This window comes from Drosophila suzukii, chromosome Y (genome assembly GCF_043229965.1).
Source record: "Drosophila suzukii chromosome Y, CBGP_Dsuzu_IsoJpt1.0, whole genome shotgun sequence".
NCBI lineage: Eukaryota > Metazoa > Arthropoda > Insecta > Diptera > Drosophilidae > Drosophila > Drosophila suzukii.
The window spans coordinates 630,001-647,500 of record NC_092085.1 but is presented as its reverse complement, the minus strand read 5'-3'; positions in this window follow the sequence as shown (position 1 = coordinate 647,500).

Below are 17,500 nucleotides of genomic sequence, written 5' to 3'. Positions count from 1 at the left end.
CACTGCCGCTGCCGTCGCCCCTGCAGCTGGCGCTGCCGGTGCCGCTGCCGCTGCTGCCGATAAGGAAGGGACCTTCGTGGCACCTGCCAGACTGAAAAGATCCTTCTTGGACAGAGAGTGGGGGGGAAACGGTGCCGTTGCTGCCGAGATGGGCGACATCCGTGCGGATATTATGAGGATGTCCCGCGTAGCAAGCCCTACCGTGGGCATCAAGACGCAATTATTGGCAAACCGCTACGAGGAACTCGTCGGAGCCCTGATGATCCGGATTGGAGTTCTTGAGGATCGCCTGAAGTGGCAGACACCGGTCGCCTCGGCCGCCTCATATGCAGCCACCGCTACTAGAGGCGCACACCCAGTCGCCTCACCTGCTGCCCCTGTTGCCCCCCTTGCCCCCGTAGCCGCACCGCGAAAGATCCGGGAGACATGGTCGGCGGTCGTCGCGTGCGACGACCCGGCCTTGTCAGGGAAGCAGATCGCGGAGAAGATCCGCAAGGAGGTAGCGCCCGCTCTGGGCGTAAGAGTGCACGAGGTGCGTGAGCTGAAGCGGGGCGGCGCGATCATTCGCACGCCTTCGCAGGCGGAGATGACGAAAGTCGTTGCCTCCGCAAAGTTCGCCGAGGTGGGCCTAAAGGTGTCGAAGAACACCGCTGCAAAGCCACGTGTGACGGTCCAGGATGTGGACACCTCCGTGGGACCCGACGAGTTTATGATGGAGCTCAGGGAGAAGAATTTCGAGGAGATGAGCCTGAAGGAGTTCCAGAAGGCGGTGGTCCTGGCGACTAAGCCCTGGTCAGCTGCTGACGGCGCCACAATTAATGTGACGTTGGAGGTCGATGACCAGGCGCTGGCCGTTCTCGAAGGCGGGAGGGTGTACGTCAAGTGGTTTTCTTACCGCTGTCGCTCTCAGGTGCGCACCTACGCCTGCCACCGATGCCTCGGATTTGACCACAAGGTCAGCGAGTGCAGATACCCCCGAGAGAAACAGGTCTGCCGCCAGTGCGGACAGAACGACCACGTCGCGGCGAAGTGCAGAAATGCGGTGGACTGCCGCAACTGCCGTCACAAGGGTATGCCCTCGGGGCATTATATGCTTTCGGGTGGCTGCCCGATATACGGCGCGCTGCTAGCCAGGGTGCAAGCTAAACATTAATAATGTTTAGCTTCATCCAAGCGAATTGTGGTCGAGGCCGTTGCGCTGTCATCGAGCTTGCCAAGCAGATGAGAGATGCTGGCCACCTGTTCGCACTAGTCCAGGAGCCCTATGTGGACGCGGGCAAGCGACTAACTGGACTGCCTGGAGGAATGAGGATCTTCGCCGATAGGAGGAAAAAAGCTGCCATCATCGTTGACGACCCATCTGCCATCTGCATGCCCATCGATGCTTTGACGACGGACTACGGAGTGTGCGTGAGTGTCACGGGAAGATATGGCACCATCTTTCTGGCCTCCGTATACTGCCAGCATCTAGCTGCTCTGGAGCCCTATACTGACTACCTGGATACGGTTCTGCTATTAGCTAGTAGAACACCGACAATCCTCGGACTTGACGCCAACGCAGTTTCCCCTATGTGGTTCAGCAAATCCCCAGACAACTCTGGAGACCGCCTGAGTCGCGAACGGGGACAGCTCATGAACGAGTGGATTATTGCAAGCGGTGCCAGTGTGCTGAATACGGCCAGCCAGGTGTTCACGTTCGATAATCACCGCTCCAGAAGTGATATCGACGTGACCTTCGTCAACGAAGCAGCGCGAGTATGGGCAACATACGATTGGAGAGTTGACTTCTGGGAGCTGAGTGACCACAACATCATTACTGTTGAGGTTACTCCAGATCCGAGCAGTACCGTTGAGAGCCTAGCTCCGGTACCGCAATGGAAGCTCTCCAATGCAAGTTGGCGAAGATTCAGTGTAGAGTTAAGGAGTGCAGCACAAAGCCTTGAGGAACTGGAGGAATCGCCGTTGGACGACCATGTGTCTGCCCTTCGCTCCATCGTACATGAAGTGTGCGACAGGGTGATAGGGCGCAGGATACCTGCAGCAAGGGGAAACGTAATATGGTGGAATCCTGAGCTGAGTACCAAGCGCCAAGAGGTCCGGAGACTGAGGCGTAGGCTGCAGGCAGCTCGCCGGAGTGGCACCGACGATGCTGAGCAACTTGCCGCTGGACTGAGATTTGCCTCAGGCCAGTACAAGAAGCTTATCTTGACGACAAAGGAGCAAAACTGGCGGGACTTCGTGGGACGGCACAATGATGATCCATGGGGGCACGTATACCGAATATGCCGAGGCCGGAAGAAGACAACCGATCTCGGATGTCTCCGGTCGAACGGCGCGCTTTCCGTAACGTGGCACGACTGCGCAAATATGCTCCTCCGCAACTTCTTCCCTGTTGCGGAGTCGACAGCACGAGATGACTTACCCCCTGGTGCCCCACCGATCCTCGAAGCCTTCGAGGTGGCTACCAGCGTCGCAAAGCTGAGAAGCCGGCGATCGCCGGGTATGGATGGCATCACGGGCGGTATTGTCAAGGAGGTATGGCGTGCCATCCCCCAGCACCTGACGAAGCTGTACTCTCGGTGCCTCTCGGAAGGATACTTTCCGGCCGAGTGGAAGCACCCGAGAGTGATACCGCTGTTAAAGGGGCCAGACAAGGACAGGAGCGATCCTGCCTCTTATCGTGGCATATGCCTTTTGCCAGTGTTCGGGAAGGCGCTGGAAGGAATCATGGTGAATCGACTGAAGGATGTGCTACCGGATGGCTGCAGATGGCAATTCGGATTCAGGCCTGGACGCTGTGTGGAGGATGCGTGGATGCACGCCAAAAACACCGTCGCCAACAGCCGCGAGAGGAGAGTCCTTGGAATCTTTGTCGACTTCAAGGGAGCTTTCGACAACGTGGAGTGGAGTGCGGTGCTGGATCGGCTTGTCGAAATAGGCTGTCGAGAAATCGACTTGTGGAAAAGCTATTTCTCCGGCCGGAGCGCAAGCATCATCAGCAGGTATGAAGCGGCCACAGTTGCGGTTACACGTGGCTGCCCGCAAGGGTCTGTCAGTGGTCCATTTATTTGGAACCTACTGATGGATGTGCTGCTTCATCGCTTGGAGCCACATTGTGCTCTGAGCGCGTTTGCAGATGATCTTCTGCTTTTCGTCGATGGGAATTCCCGTGCCGATCTGGAGCGGAAGGGCGAGCAGTTAATGGACATCGTGGGAGCCTGGGGAGCTGAGGTTGGAGTGAGTGTGTCAACCAGCAAGACGGCAATAATGTTGCTGAAAGGACAGCTTTCACGCACGAGGAGACCGACGGTACGGTTTGCTGGAGCAAGCCTGCCTTACGTCACCAAATACCGGTACCTTGGCATCTTAGTTGGCGAGCGGTTGAGCTTTCTCCCGCATATCTCTGCTCTCAGAGATCGGCTGGCTGGAGTTGCCGGAGGACTAGCGCGGGTGCTTCGAGTCGATTGGGGGCTCAGCTCCCGTGCTAAGAGGACGATTTACAGCGGACTCATGGTTCCCTGTGCACTCTTTGGTGCCTCGGTCTGGTACAAGGCGGTGAGTAGGGGCAGGTCCCTTAAACTCCTCACCTCGTGCCAGAGGTCCATCCTTTTAGGATGCCTACCGGTATGCCGCACAGTGTCCACGGTGGCACTGCAGGTGCTTGCTGGTGCTCCTCCAATGGATCTGGATGCTCACAGGATCGCCGTGAAGTTCAAGCTGAGGAAGGATGTCCCCCTGGATGAGAGCGACTGGCTCCACGGACAGGACCTGTCCGTGTTGGACTGGAAAGCTAAGATGGCGCTGCTAGACGAACGTCTGCTAAATGAGTGGCAAATCAGATGGGATCGCGCGGAACACGGCTCCGTGACTCGCGAGTTTTTCCCAGAGGCAGCGTTCATCTACAACAGGAAAGACTTTGTCTTTACCCTCAAAGCCGGATTCTTGCTGACAGGACACGGGTCGATGAACGCATTTCTGCAAGGCAGGACCCTCAGCACCACGACCGCATGCTCGTGTGGCGTGGCAAGAGAGGACTGGCGCCACATACTGTGTGAATGCCGCCTGTATAACGATCTGCGGGACCTGGATGCCCTCGGAGTCGTTCAAGACCATGGAAGATGGATCGTCGCGGGAGTAGTCGAGACCCCAGAACGGATGCGTCTCCTAGGAGTTTTTGCCGATGCTGCCTTCTCGAGGCGAAGGATGGATGCGATGAGGGATGAACCACAGGCGCCGGGACGTTAGTCCCTCCCCTCTTTTGCCGTGTGGTAGCGGCGAAGAATACTGCCACAGCCTGCCATAGCTTGTCGTAGGAGGCGACTAATATGGCAATGGTTGCCCCATCCGAGCTTGTCGGAGCTGAAGGGGTGAGGCTCACCGAGCCTGTAATTTCGGTACCACGGGTTGAGCAGCTCCAAGACTGCTCATTGAGGTTGGCCCCCTTGTGGGAGTATCGTGGTGGCTGTGGTTGACACCTATATCGCGGGTAGAGTCCTCGGGCTCGACGTGGATGTTGCGTAATACAACTCGGGTGCTGTGACCCATAGAACGGTAGAGATTTTAGATAGATCTCGCCCCTACGCAAGGGGGAGTGCTTGCCCGACAAGTAAGTACTCGAATTGCTACTGGGGTGGTTGCTATGTACATAGCTATAGCTGCTAGTCCAGGGCGTTGGTTTGGCGCTGAACCTAGACCCGTGCATTATATACTCACTTGTGGGTATATTAGAATGCCGTGGTTGTAATCCCTTCATTGTGGAACACGCCACGTAAAATAAGTTCGGAGGGATCCGAGACACACCTGTCCCTATCTACTATCTAGCGAAACCACAGCCAAGGGAACGGGCTTGGAATAATTAGCGGGGAAAGAAGACCCTTTTGAGCTTGACTCTAATCTGGCAGTGTAAGGAGACATAAGAGGTGTAGAATAAGTGGGAGATATTAGACTTCGGTTTGGTATCGCCAATGAAATACCACTACTCTTATTGTTTCCTTACTTACTTGATTAAATGGAACGTGTATCATTTCCTAGCCATTATACGGATATATTTATTATATCTTATGGTATTGGGTTTTGATGCAAGCTTCTTGATCAAAGTATCACGAGTTTGTTATATAATCGCAAACAAATTCTTTAATAAAACGGTGCATTTATGTATTTTTGATTTGAAAATTTGGTATAACTCCAATTACTCAGGTATGATCCAATTCAAGGACATTGCCAGGTAGGGAGTTTGACTGGGGCGGTACATCTCTCAAATAATAACGGAGGTGTCCCAAGGCCAGCTCAGTGCGGACAGAAACCACACATAGAGCAAAAGGGCAAATGCTGACTTGATCTCGGTGTTCAGTACACACAGGGACAGCAAAAGCTCGGCCTATCGATCCTTTTGGTTTAAAGAGTTTTTAACAAGAGGTGTCAGAAAAGTTACCATAGGGATAACTGGCTTGTGGCGGCCAAGCGTTCATAGCGACGTCGCTTTTTGATCCTTCGATGTCGGCTCTTCCTATCATTGTGAAGCAAAATTCACCAAGCGTTGGATTGTTCACCCATGCAAGGGAACGTGAGCTGGGTTTAGACCGTCGTGAGACAGGTTAGTTTTACCCTACTAATGACAAAACGTTGTTGCGACAGCATTCCTGCGTAGTACGAGAGGAACCGCAGGTACGGACCAATGGCACAATACTTGTTCGAGCGAACAGTGGTATGACGCTACGTCCGTTGGATTATGCCTGAACGCCTCTAAGGTCGTATCCGTGCTGGACTGCAATGATAAATAAGGGGCAATTTGCATTGTATGGCTTCTAAACCATTTAAAGTTTATAATTTACTTTATAAACGACAATGGATGTGATGCCAATGTAATTTGTAACATAGTAAATTGGGAGGATCTTTGATCACCTGATGCCGCGCTAGTTACATATAAAAGCATTATTTAATACAATGACAAAGCCTAGAATCAATTGTAAACGACTTTTGTAACAGGCAAGGTGTTGTAAGTGGTTGAGCAGCTGCCATACTGCGATCCACTGAAGCTTATCCTTTGCTTGATGATTCGATAATAAAGATGTTGCAAGCGGCATAATAATTTATGCTTGCTTGCAACGGCGCGCCACTTTGTGGTTAGCAAAAGGTCTAGTAATATAAGAGACCTATAAAAAAATCAATATATTATTATAAATAAATATTGAACAAACAAAATGCATCGTCATCTTTATTAGTGACGCGATGATAAAGTGGCAAACATATTCCATGTATAAATATTCCTATGGTATTTTGATAATGCAAGTAAAGAGGACATATATAAAAGTAAGTATATGTTCCTCCAATGGTAGCAGCGGTTGGTTGGTTGGTGTCTGCTCCTCTTATTGTTCAAAACTTATGTTATGGTAGCAAGTCTGTATCGTCATATTATTAGTGACGCGAAAAATTAGTGGCAAACAATATTCGATGTATAAATATTCCTATGGTATTAATATTCAAATGAAGAGACCATTTAAATAAAGAGGACATATATAAAAGTAAGTATATGTTCCTCCAATGGTAGCAGCGGTTGGTTGGTTGGTGTCTGCTCCTCTTATTGTTCAAAACTTATGTTATGGTAGCAAGTCTGTATCGTCATATTATAAGTTTTTTTTTTTTTTTTTTTTTTTGATTTGAATTTTATATATTTACGTCTGCCCTAGTTGGCAATAAATTAAATTTTGTGGCAATAAATTCAGTGTTAGTTTACATAAAGCTTATGTAGTGAGGAGTATTAGTGGAAATATGTGGGGTGTATTACATGTGTTTGCGTGTATGTAATTGCATCAATTAGGGGACCCTGAACGGCAGGTCTGTGGGGTGTCGTCTTTTTAATCGCCGAGGTTCAACGTCGAGCACTCTGGAAGCGAGTGGGTTTGGGTGGTCTTCTATTTTGTCTAGGTGCCGTCTGCTGCGTTTAGCCGCCTCTTCTACCACTGTGGGGAGCTTAAGATCCCTCCTAATCGTCGTGTTTCTCACATAAAAAGGGGCATTTAAAATTTGGCGTAGTATTCTGTTTTCGACTCTTTCTAATTTCTTAAGATTTGAGATAGCTGCAGTGCCCCAAAGCTCTATGCCATATGTCCATGTTGGTTTTAAGATGCTGTTATATAGCAGTAATTTGTTTTTAGTTGATAATTTACTCCTTCTTTGCAGTAGCCACCACATTTGTCTGTTTTTTAGCATCAAGAGTTTTGCTTTGCCCACGATATGATCCTTCCATGTTAGTTTGGAATCCAGGGTCAGACCCAGATATTTTGCAGTGAGCTGTTGCGGGATGGCTGCTCCGTTCAGCATAACCGGTGCGGATGTACCTGGTCGTAAGGAGAAAGATATATTCGTTGACTTCTCTGCATTTATGATGACGTTCCATCTTTTAAGCCACGGTTCTATGTTTAACAGAGCTTGCTGCAGGCCATGCACAGCCAGTGGCAGGGAGTCTGCGGAGACTAAAAACGCCGTGTCGTCAGCATATGTACAGGTCATGTTGAGACTACCCGTGGGAATGGGCATATCCGCGGTGTATATTGAGTACAATATTGGGCTGAGTACACTGCCTTGGGGGACTCCAGCGGCCACTTCGTGGATGGGCGACTCCTGCTGGTTACATCTTACATAAAACCTTCTGTTTTCAAGATAGTCCTTCAAAATTAGGTAATGAGGAGTAGGCAGGGTGTGCTTTAATTTATACAATAGGCCCTGGTGCCAGACTCTGTCGAAAGCTTGCCTGACGTCTAAGAATGCTGCAGAGCAGAACCTTTTAGACTCGAAGGAGTCTAAAATGCAGCTCACTACCCTGTGGCACTGTTGAATGGTCCCGTGAGCTCGCCTGAAGCCAAATTGGTGATCTGGGATGATATGTTTTTCCTCTAGCACAGGCATCAATCTCCTCAGGAATAATTTTTCCAAGATTTTGGAGAGGATTGGCAGCAGACTGATGGGCCTGTAAGATCCCAGTTCGACCTCAGGCTTACCTGGTTTGGGGATGACAATAATCTCTGCACATTTCCATTGTGTTGGGAAATGGCCGAGTCTTAGACTTTGGTTCATGATGAACTTCAAGTTTTCAATGCAGTTCGGCGGCATAAGCTTCAGAGCAGTGGCGTCTAGACGATCATATCCAGGAGACTTTGTTGGTTTGAGTGATGTTAACTCCTCCTTTATTTCCTCACAGTCGATTTCTGGAATGGGCAAGTCCATGGGACAAGCCACATCCAGGAAATGAAGAGTCTCTTGATGGTCCACTGGGTCGCACAGGTCGAATGGCTGGAAACTACTCCTTAAGTGGTCGGCAAAGGCGTTTGCTTTTTCCTGGTTTGAGCGACACCAGGCTCCAGTCGATGATTTTATAGGAGCTATCCTCCGTGTGGGTCGCTTCAAATACTTAGTTGCGTTCCAAAGCTTGTGGTCTGCACTACAGGGTTCAAGGTCCGCGAGGTAGGCTTCTAGAGACTTGCTTTTTAGGTCTAGGAGCATCCTGTTAAGGTCTTTACAAGCCCTGTTGTAGATGGTTTTGTCCGACCGTCTTCTACTTAACTGCCAGACCCTCCTCAAACGCCGTTTTTCGCTTACCTTTGTTGCCAGCTCGGTTGACCAGAGATAGTTGTCTCTTTGGCCTCTAGTGTGCACCGTTCGTGTAGTTTCAACTTCTGGGGTGGCGATGCTTGCTGCCAGGTGGACCTGTCTGGTGAGGTACTCCACCGCTTCGTCGATGTCTATCGGACTTTCTAGTACTGGCTGGGGGTCTACATGATTTTCTAGCCAAGATTTAAAAATCGGGATGTTTGTATTCCGTCTGATGAGCTTGACTGCCGTTGGATTTCTCAGATAGGAGTTGCTATATAAAATCTTGACCATGCTGTGATCCGATGCAAGATCATGGCATGCAGCCGTAGATACTTTTGTGGGGTCAATTCCTCTGCTAAATGCAAAGTCCAAGAGGTCCGGAATCTTGGCTGGGTCGGTGGGCCAGTAGGTAGGCTCTCCAGTTGAGTAGACGGTGCAACCCAGTGCCCTGATGCATCTGAGAAGTGTGCTTCCTTTCGGGTTGACGGTCCGTGATCCCCACCAAGTATGTTTTGCGTTGAAGTCGCCTCCGATTAAGAATCTAGGACCCAGATTCAATAGTACGTCAGACAGATCAGTTTGGCTCAATGTGTATCTTGGAGGGAGGTATGCGGAGGCGATGGTAATTTTGCCTAGCGACGTTATGAGGTGGATTTTCGCACACTGCATCCATTCCAGTTGTACGGGCTCGAGCTCCTCGTATTGAATGCCGCGTCTGATGATAATAGAGGCTCCTCCACGTATCCGGTCGCCAGGGTGCAATGCGTTGATTATTTCGTAGCCGGGAATGGTAAAGTGGGATCTGGTGGTGAAGTGTGTCTCGGACACGAGTAAGATGTCTACTTGGTTAGTCTTTATATAATGTTCGACCTCAGGCTTGCTCGTAGCCAAGCCGTTCGCATTCCATATTATAAGTTGGGTGTTTATGGACATTTAAGATTGTTCTGATTGGAGAGCATTGTCATCACTAAGTTTTGGAACTGATTGAACATGGAGTTCATCATTGATTCCATTCTGCGCATCATTCTCTCCTCTAAGGCATCAAGGGGGGACTGGCCATTATTGTTGAGGTTTTCAGCCGCTCCAGCCCTAGCAACGTTGGCGTAACTGAATTTCTGATTCCCTGTCTGATTCGCGGCACTGCTCGCTGGGAAATTTGCGTGTGGAGCAGGATTGGATGAAGAAGCAGTTACTGCCTTCGGCTTAGGGCTGAAGCGCTTCTTGGCTTCTATGTAGATCCTACAACCGCGGTAGGAGGCGGTGTGTTCGTCACCACAATTTCCGCACACAGGTGGGTCTTCCTTTGCCTTCATGCAATTCAGGGAGTCGTGTGATAATCCGCATTTAACACAGACATATCGAAGTTTGCAGTACCTCTTAGTATGCCCGAAAGCTTGGCAGCGGAAGCATTGTACCACCTCATCGAACTTTTTTGGTTCCTCGATGGAGACGACGGCATGGCACAGTCTGTTGATCTCGAAGACTTTCTTGTTTGTTGGAGCTGGTTCAAGGTTAATGAAAAACATCGACAATGGCATTTTAGTTACCCTTGATACTGCATTTTTAGCATCACGCACATTGTGGCCGAGATTCACAAAGGCTTCCTTGACCTCCTCAATTGGTGTAGTGTGGTGTAGTCCCTTAACAACAATGCGGAAAGCTCGCTCTTCCTTAAGTTGGAAGGTACGGAAAGCGTATTGACAGTTGTCCAGGTGGGCAACAATTTTTCGGTAAGTGGTGCTGTCCTTCGGCATCAGCCTGATGTTGCCTCTTCCCGTTGCCTTGTAAGAGAAAGTATCGGAATTCGCCAATGTTCGCATTTCGTTTAAAAATTCGCCAATGTTATTTACATTCGGGATAAAAATTGGAGGGGGCTTGGGTGCTGTTTTAATTTCGGCATAATCGACGGTCTTTTCATTGCTGCTCTCTACAGGCAGAGAAGCGAAACGATTTGAGGTGCTAGGACCTATATCCTTCTTTTTGTCTTGATTCACGGCAGCCTTATTCTTTATGGTCTTTTTAGGGAAAATGTAAGGGCGAATTATCTCACCTTCCTCAGGTGACGTGTTGCTTGAGGAGCACGATGAGCTCGGGGTAGGGCTGGGAGATTTTTCCCGTTTCTCCATGATGATTTTCTTTACGCCTCTAATTGACTCTGGCGACCCGGGAGGTAGACTCCTTTTGACTCCTTTTGGTAAGACACTCGGCTCCTGATCCTGCCAAGGGCCTTTTTTGGGTGCGGCTACAGTCGCGTTGTCCACATCCATGCTGCCGGTGTTGCTATTGTCGCCCATGGCGACAGCACCACCAACAAGCACAGCCGGCTAACTGTGTGAGTGAACTATTTATTTCCTTTACCTCTGCTGACAAAAAAAAATCGACGACGAGGTGTCGCCGAAATGTAGGCAAAAGTATTAGGAGTCGCCGCCCTCTGGCGGAGTGATACAGCGATGAGGTGTCGCCGAATGTATGCTATGAATCCTGAAGTAGTCGCCCTCTGGCGGAATGAAATCAGCTGATTTCCAAAAACCAACCAATTTGCGGAGACACGAACCGATATAAATTAGTGCAGACGCGAACCGCGCTGCTGTCAAAACGTTATCTAGATAAGGCAGGCGCCACTCGAGAGAGAGCGGCTCTCTTACAACAGTGAAATATGAGTTTTATTGCCGAAATTGGCCTGACACACGGAGCGCCCGAGAGAGCGCCTCTCTCTCAGCACGTCGAATGTTCTCGAATTGTCTGGGGTGGAAAATCGCGGTTTTGGCCTTCCTACCACCTTTTTCGTGCAGAAAACACGCGTAATGATTATGCGAACACAATGCGCGAATATTTATGCTATTTTTAGCAAGGAAAAATGCGTTTTACAGCCGAAATTGGCCCGACACACGGAGCGCCCGAGAGAGCGCCTCTCTCTCAGCACGTCGAATGTTCTCGAACTGTCTGGGGTGGAAAATCGCGGTTTTGGCCTTCCTACCACCTTTTTCGTGCAGAAAACACGCGTAATGATTATGCGAACACAATGCGCGAATATTTATGCTATTTTTAGCAAGGAAAAACGCGTTTTACTGCCGAAATTGACCTGTCACACGGAGCGCTCGAAAAACACGTCTGCTCTCCAGAGCATTTGACTGACAACTGATATTATAAGTGACGCGAAAAATTAATGGCAAACATATTCGATGTATATAAATATTCCTATGGTATTCAAATTCAAGTAAAGAGACCATTAAAGTACAGAGAGAGGCCATATAATAAGTAAGTATATGTTCCTCCAATGGTAGCAGTGGTTGGTTGGTTGGTTGGTTGGCGGCTGCTCCTCTTATTGTTCAAAACTTATGTTATGGTAGCAAGTCTGTATCGTCATATTATAAGTGACGCGAAAAATTAGTGGCAAACATATTCGATGTATAAATATTCCTATGGTATTGAAATTCAAATAAAGAGACCATTAAAATAAAGAGGACATATATAAAAGTAAGTAATGGTAGCGGCGGTTGGTTGGTTGGCGGCTGCTCTTATTGTTCAAAACTTATGTTATCAATATGAGTTTGGCAATACAATAAAGAAGACCAATCTAATCCATATAAGACTAAATGGATTATATGGATATGCTTAGGAAACCCATATATTAATAAAAAAAAATTTATGTATAGAAAATTATACATATATGTATTTATATAAATGAATCGTATGGATATGGCTTATAGTAGATATAATACCTTTAAGGCATATTAATGTATAATATAGTAAATATATATACGTTGAAATATAAATGCATTTTTATATATATGGCAGCATATAAGTGTCATATGAAAAATAATAGAGTTTACCCATATATCACTGAAATGAGATATATAAACCTAGTGAGGGGCGGCACTAGTGAATGAATCGTATAGATATGGCTTACAGGTATAATACCTATATGTCATAATATGGTTTAATATTATAAATATACATTGAAATATGAATGAATTGTATAGATATGGCTTTTAAATGCCATATGCATAAGAATAAATAGAATGATTAACACTTATATCACTGAAATAAGATATAAAAACCTAGTGAAGGGTGGCACTAGTACTGTAAACATGATTTTGGCAGAGCTCGGGGTAAAAAACTACTATAGGGAGGTGGTCGTTGGCGGGCCCCTCCTCGTATTGGTCAAAACCTATGTTATACATATGAGGTTGTCAATACTATAAAGAACGCCAAGCATATCCATATAAATGTATGGATATGCATACAAATCCATACAAAAGTGAAAAAAAAATAATGTATTGAAAAATATACATATATTTATATAAGTGAATCGTATGGATATGTCTTATAGGTATAATACCTATAAGGCATAACAATGTATAATCTAGCAAATATACATCGAAATATGCAGGAATTGTATAGATATGGCATATAAATGCCATATACATAAGAATAAATTGTATATCAATGCAATAAGATATATAAACCTAGTGAGGGGCGGCACTAGTAAATGAATCGTATGGATATGGCTTATAGGTATAATACCTATAAGGCATAATAATGTATAATATAATAAATATACATTAAAACATGATTGAATTATATAGATATGGCATATAAATGCCATATACTTAAGAATAAATGGTAAAATTTACCCGTATATCACTTAAACACGATATATAAACCTAGTGAGGGTGACGCTAGTACTGTAAACATGCTTTTGGAAGATAATGGGTCCAAAAACTACTATAGGGAGGTGGTCGTTGGCGGGCCCCTCCTCGTATTGGTCAAAACCTATGTTATGCATATAAGTTTGTCAATACTATTAAGACCGCCAAGCATATCCATATAAATGTATGGATATGCATAAAAATCCATACAAAAGTGAAAAAAAATAATGTATTGAAAAATATACATATATTTATATAAGTGAATCGTATGGATATGGCTTATAGGTATAATACCTATAAGGCATAACAATGTATAATCTAGCAAGTATACATCGAAATATGAAGGAATTGTATAGATATGGCATATAAATGCCATATACATAAGAATAAATTGTATATCAATGCAATAAGATATATAAACCTAGTGAGGGGCGGCACTAGTAAATGAATCGTATGGATATGGCTTATAGGTATAATACCTATAAGGCATAATAATGTATAATATAATAAATATACATTAAAACATGATTGAATTATATAGATATGGCATATAAATGCCATATACTTAAGAATAAATGGTAAAATTTACCCGTATATCACTGAAACACGATATATAAACCTAGTGAGGGTGACACTAGTACTGTAAACATGCTTTTAGAAGATCATGGGTCCAAAAACTACTATAGGGAGGTGGTCGTTGGCGGGCCCCTCCTCGTATTGGTCAAAACCTATGTTATGCATATAAGTTTGTCAATACTATTAAGACCGCCAAGCATATCCATATAAATGTATGGATATGCATAAAAATCCATACAAAAGTGAAAAAAAATAATGTATTGAAAAATATACATATATTTATATAAGTGAATCGTATGGATATGGCTTATAGGTATAATACCTATAAGGCATAACAATGTATAATCTAGCAAGTATACATCGAAATATGAAGGAATTGTATAGATATGGCATATAAATGCCATATAAATAAGAATAAATTGTATATCAATGCAATAAGATATATAAACCTAGTGAGGGGCGGCACTAGTAAATGAATCGTATGGATATGGCTTATAGGTATAATACCTATAAGGCATAATAATGTATAATATAATAAATATACATTAAAATATGATTGAATTATATAGATATGGCATATAAATGCCATATACTTAAGAATAAATGGTAAAATTTACACGTATATCACTGAAACACGATATATAAACCTAGTGAGGGTGACACTAGTACTGTAAACATGCTTTTAGAAGATCATGGGTCCAAAAACTACTATAGGGAGGTGGTCGTTGGCGGGCCTCTCCTCGTATTGGTCAAAACCTATGTTATGCATATAAGTTTGTCAATACTATTAAGACCGCCAAGCATATCCATATAAATGTATGGATATGCATAAAAATCCATACAAAAGTGAAAAAAAATAATGTATTAAAAAATATACATATATTTATATAAGTGAATCGTATGGATATGGCTTATAGGTATAATACCTATAAGGCATAACAATGTATAATCTAGCAAATATACATCGAAATATGCAGGAATTGTATAGATATGGCATATAAATGCCATATAAATAAGAATAAATTGTATATCAATGCAATAAGATATATAAACCTAGTGAGGGGCGGCACTAGTAAATGAATCGTATGGATATGGCTTATAGGTATAATACCTATAAGGCATAATAATGTATAATATAATAAATATACATTAAAATATGATTGAATTATATAGATATGGCATATAAATGCCATATACTTAAGAATAAATGGTAAAATTTACCCGTATATCACTGAAACACGATATATAAACCTAGTGAGGGTGACACTAGTACTGTAAACATGCTTTTAGAAGATCATGGGTCCAAAAACTACTATAGGGAGGTGGTCGTTGGCGGGCCCCTCCTCGTATTGGTCAAAACCTATGTTATGCATATAAGTTTGTCAATACTATTAAGACCGCCAAGCATATCCATATAAATGTATGGATATGCATAAAAATCCATACAAAAGTGAAAAAAAATAATGTATTAAAAAATATACATATATTTATATAAGTGAATCGTATGGATATGGCTTATAGGTATAATACCTATAAGGCATAACAATGTATAATCTAGCAAATATACATCGAAATATGCAGGAATTGTATAGATATGGCATATAAATGCCATATAAATAAGAATAAATTGTATATCAATGCAATAAGATATATAAACCTAGTGAGGGGCGGCACTAGTAAATGAATCGTATGGATATGGCTTATAGGTATAATACCTATAAGGCATAATAATGTATAATATAATAAATATACATTAAAATATGATTGAATTATATAGATATGGCATATAAATGCCATATACTTAAGAATAAATGGTAAAATTTACCCGTATATCACTGAAACACGATATATAAACCTAGTGAGGGTGACACTAGTACTGTAAACATGCTTTTAGAAGATCATGGGTCCAAAAACTACTATAGGGAGGTGGTCGTTGGCGGGCCCCTCCTCGTATTGGTCAAAACCTATGTTATGCATATAAGTTTGTCAATACTATTAAGACCGCCAAGCATATCCATATAAATGTATGGATATGCATAAAAATCCATACAAAAGTGAAAAAAAATAATGTATTAAAAAATATACATATATTTATATAAGTGAATCGTATGGATATGGCTTATAGGTATAATACCTATAAGGCATAACAATGTATAATCTAGCAAGTATACATCGAAATATGAAGGAATTGTATAGATATGGCATATAAATGCCATATAAATAAGAATAAATTGTATATCAATGCAATAAGATATATAAACCTAGTGAGGGGCGGCACTAGTAAATGAATCGTATGGATATGGCTTATAGGTATAATACCTATAAGGCATAATAATGTATAATATAATAAATATACATTAAAATATGATTGAATTATATAGATATGGCATATAATTGCCATATACTTAAGAATACATGGTAAAATTTACCTGTGTATCACTGAAACACGATATATAAACCTAGTGAGGGTGACGCTAGTACTGTAAACATGCTTTTAGAAGATCATGGGTCCAAAAACTACTATAGGGAGGTGGTCGTTGGCGGGCCCCTCCTCGTATTGGTCAAAACTTATGTTATGCGTATGCATATGATTTTGTCAATACTATAAAGAAAACTTGTTTTGTACATACAAAACTAAATGAATTATATGGATATTGAAAAATAAATGGCATTATATCCATATAATGAAAATATACTTGTATTCTCTTATTATAAGAGAGAATACCATATGGGTGGTTGGCAAAGAGAATTGAAAATACCCGAATTGAAGATATTGGGTTCAAAAACTACTATAGGGTGGTGTAGCAAATAAAGTTAAGACCATATATCCATATAATGGATATACACATGTATTCTCTTATTATAAGAAAGAATACCATATGGTTGGTTGGTAAAGATAATTGAAAATACCCGAATTGAAGATTACGGGTTCAAAAACTATTATATGGTGATGTAGCAAATAAAATGAAGATGATATATCCATATAATGGAATTATATGTGTATTCTCTTATTATAAGAGAGAGTTTCAAATGGTTTGGTGGCAAAGACAATTGAAAATACCCGAATTAAAGATAATGGGTCCAAAAACTACTATAGGATGGTCAATGGGCCGGCCATCTCCTATTGACAATAGTCGGTAGATAAGATATTATCCGTCAAATTTGTTTCTGTGTTCATTTATGAATATGGGACTTGGCTCCGCGGTTAATATTTTAAGCCCAAGATAATAAAGTCGAAACAAAGGCCAAGTGTTTCTATTATACATAGAATAACAAATTGTTTCCCAATTTTATCGTTAATTAATCCTATTTAAAACAAAAAGAGGCAGGATTGCTAGATATACATTGTAAATGTATATTTGACCTTTCTGCCTCTATCTTAACTATTTAATATTAGTTTACACAAAAAAAGGCGTAAAAGCGAATTATAAATATATTTTATTATTAAAGTACATATCATATATGCGCTCGGTTTTATATTATATATTACCAAAGAGTCTATATGAATATATACAGATAAATTTTAAATTTATCATCAAAATACAAATGATTTAACTCAATATTATATATTGGTTAAACAAAAATTGTACATGTGTGGATACAATAATGACGTATGTCGAACAAAAATGATATTTTAGAATGAAATATGCATATATAAAGAAAATATTATTACATATTACAAA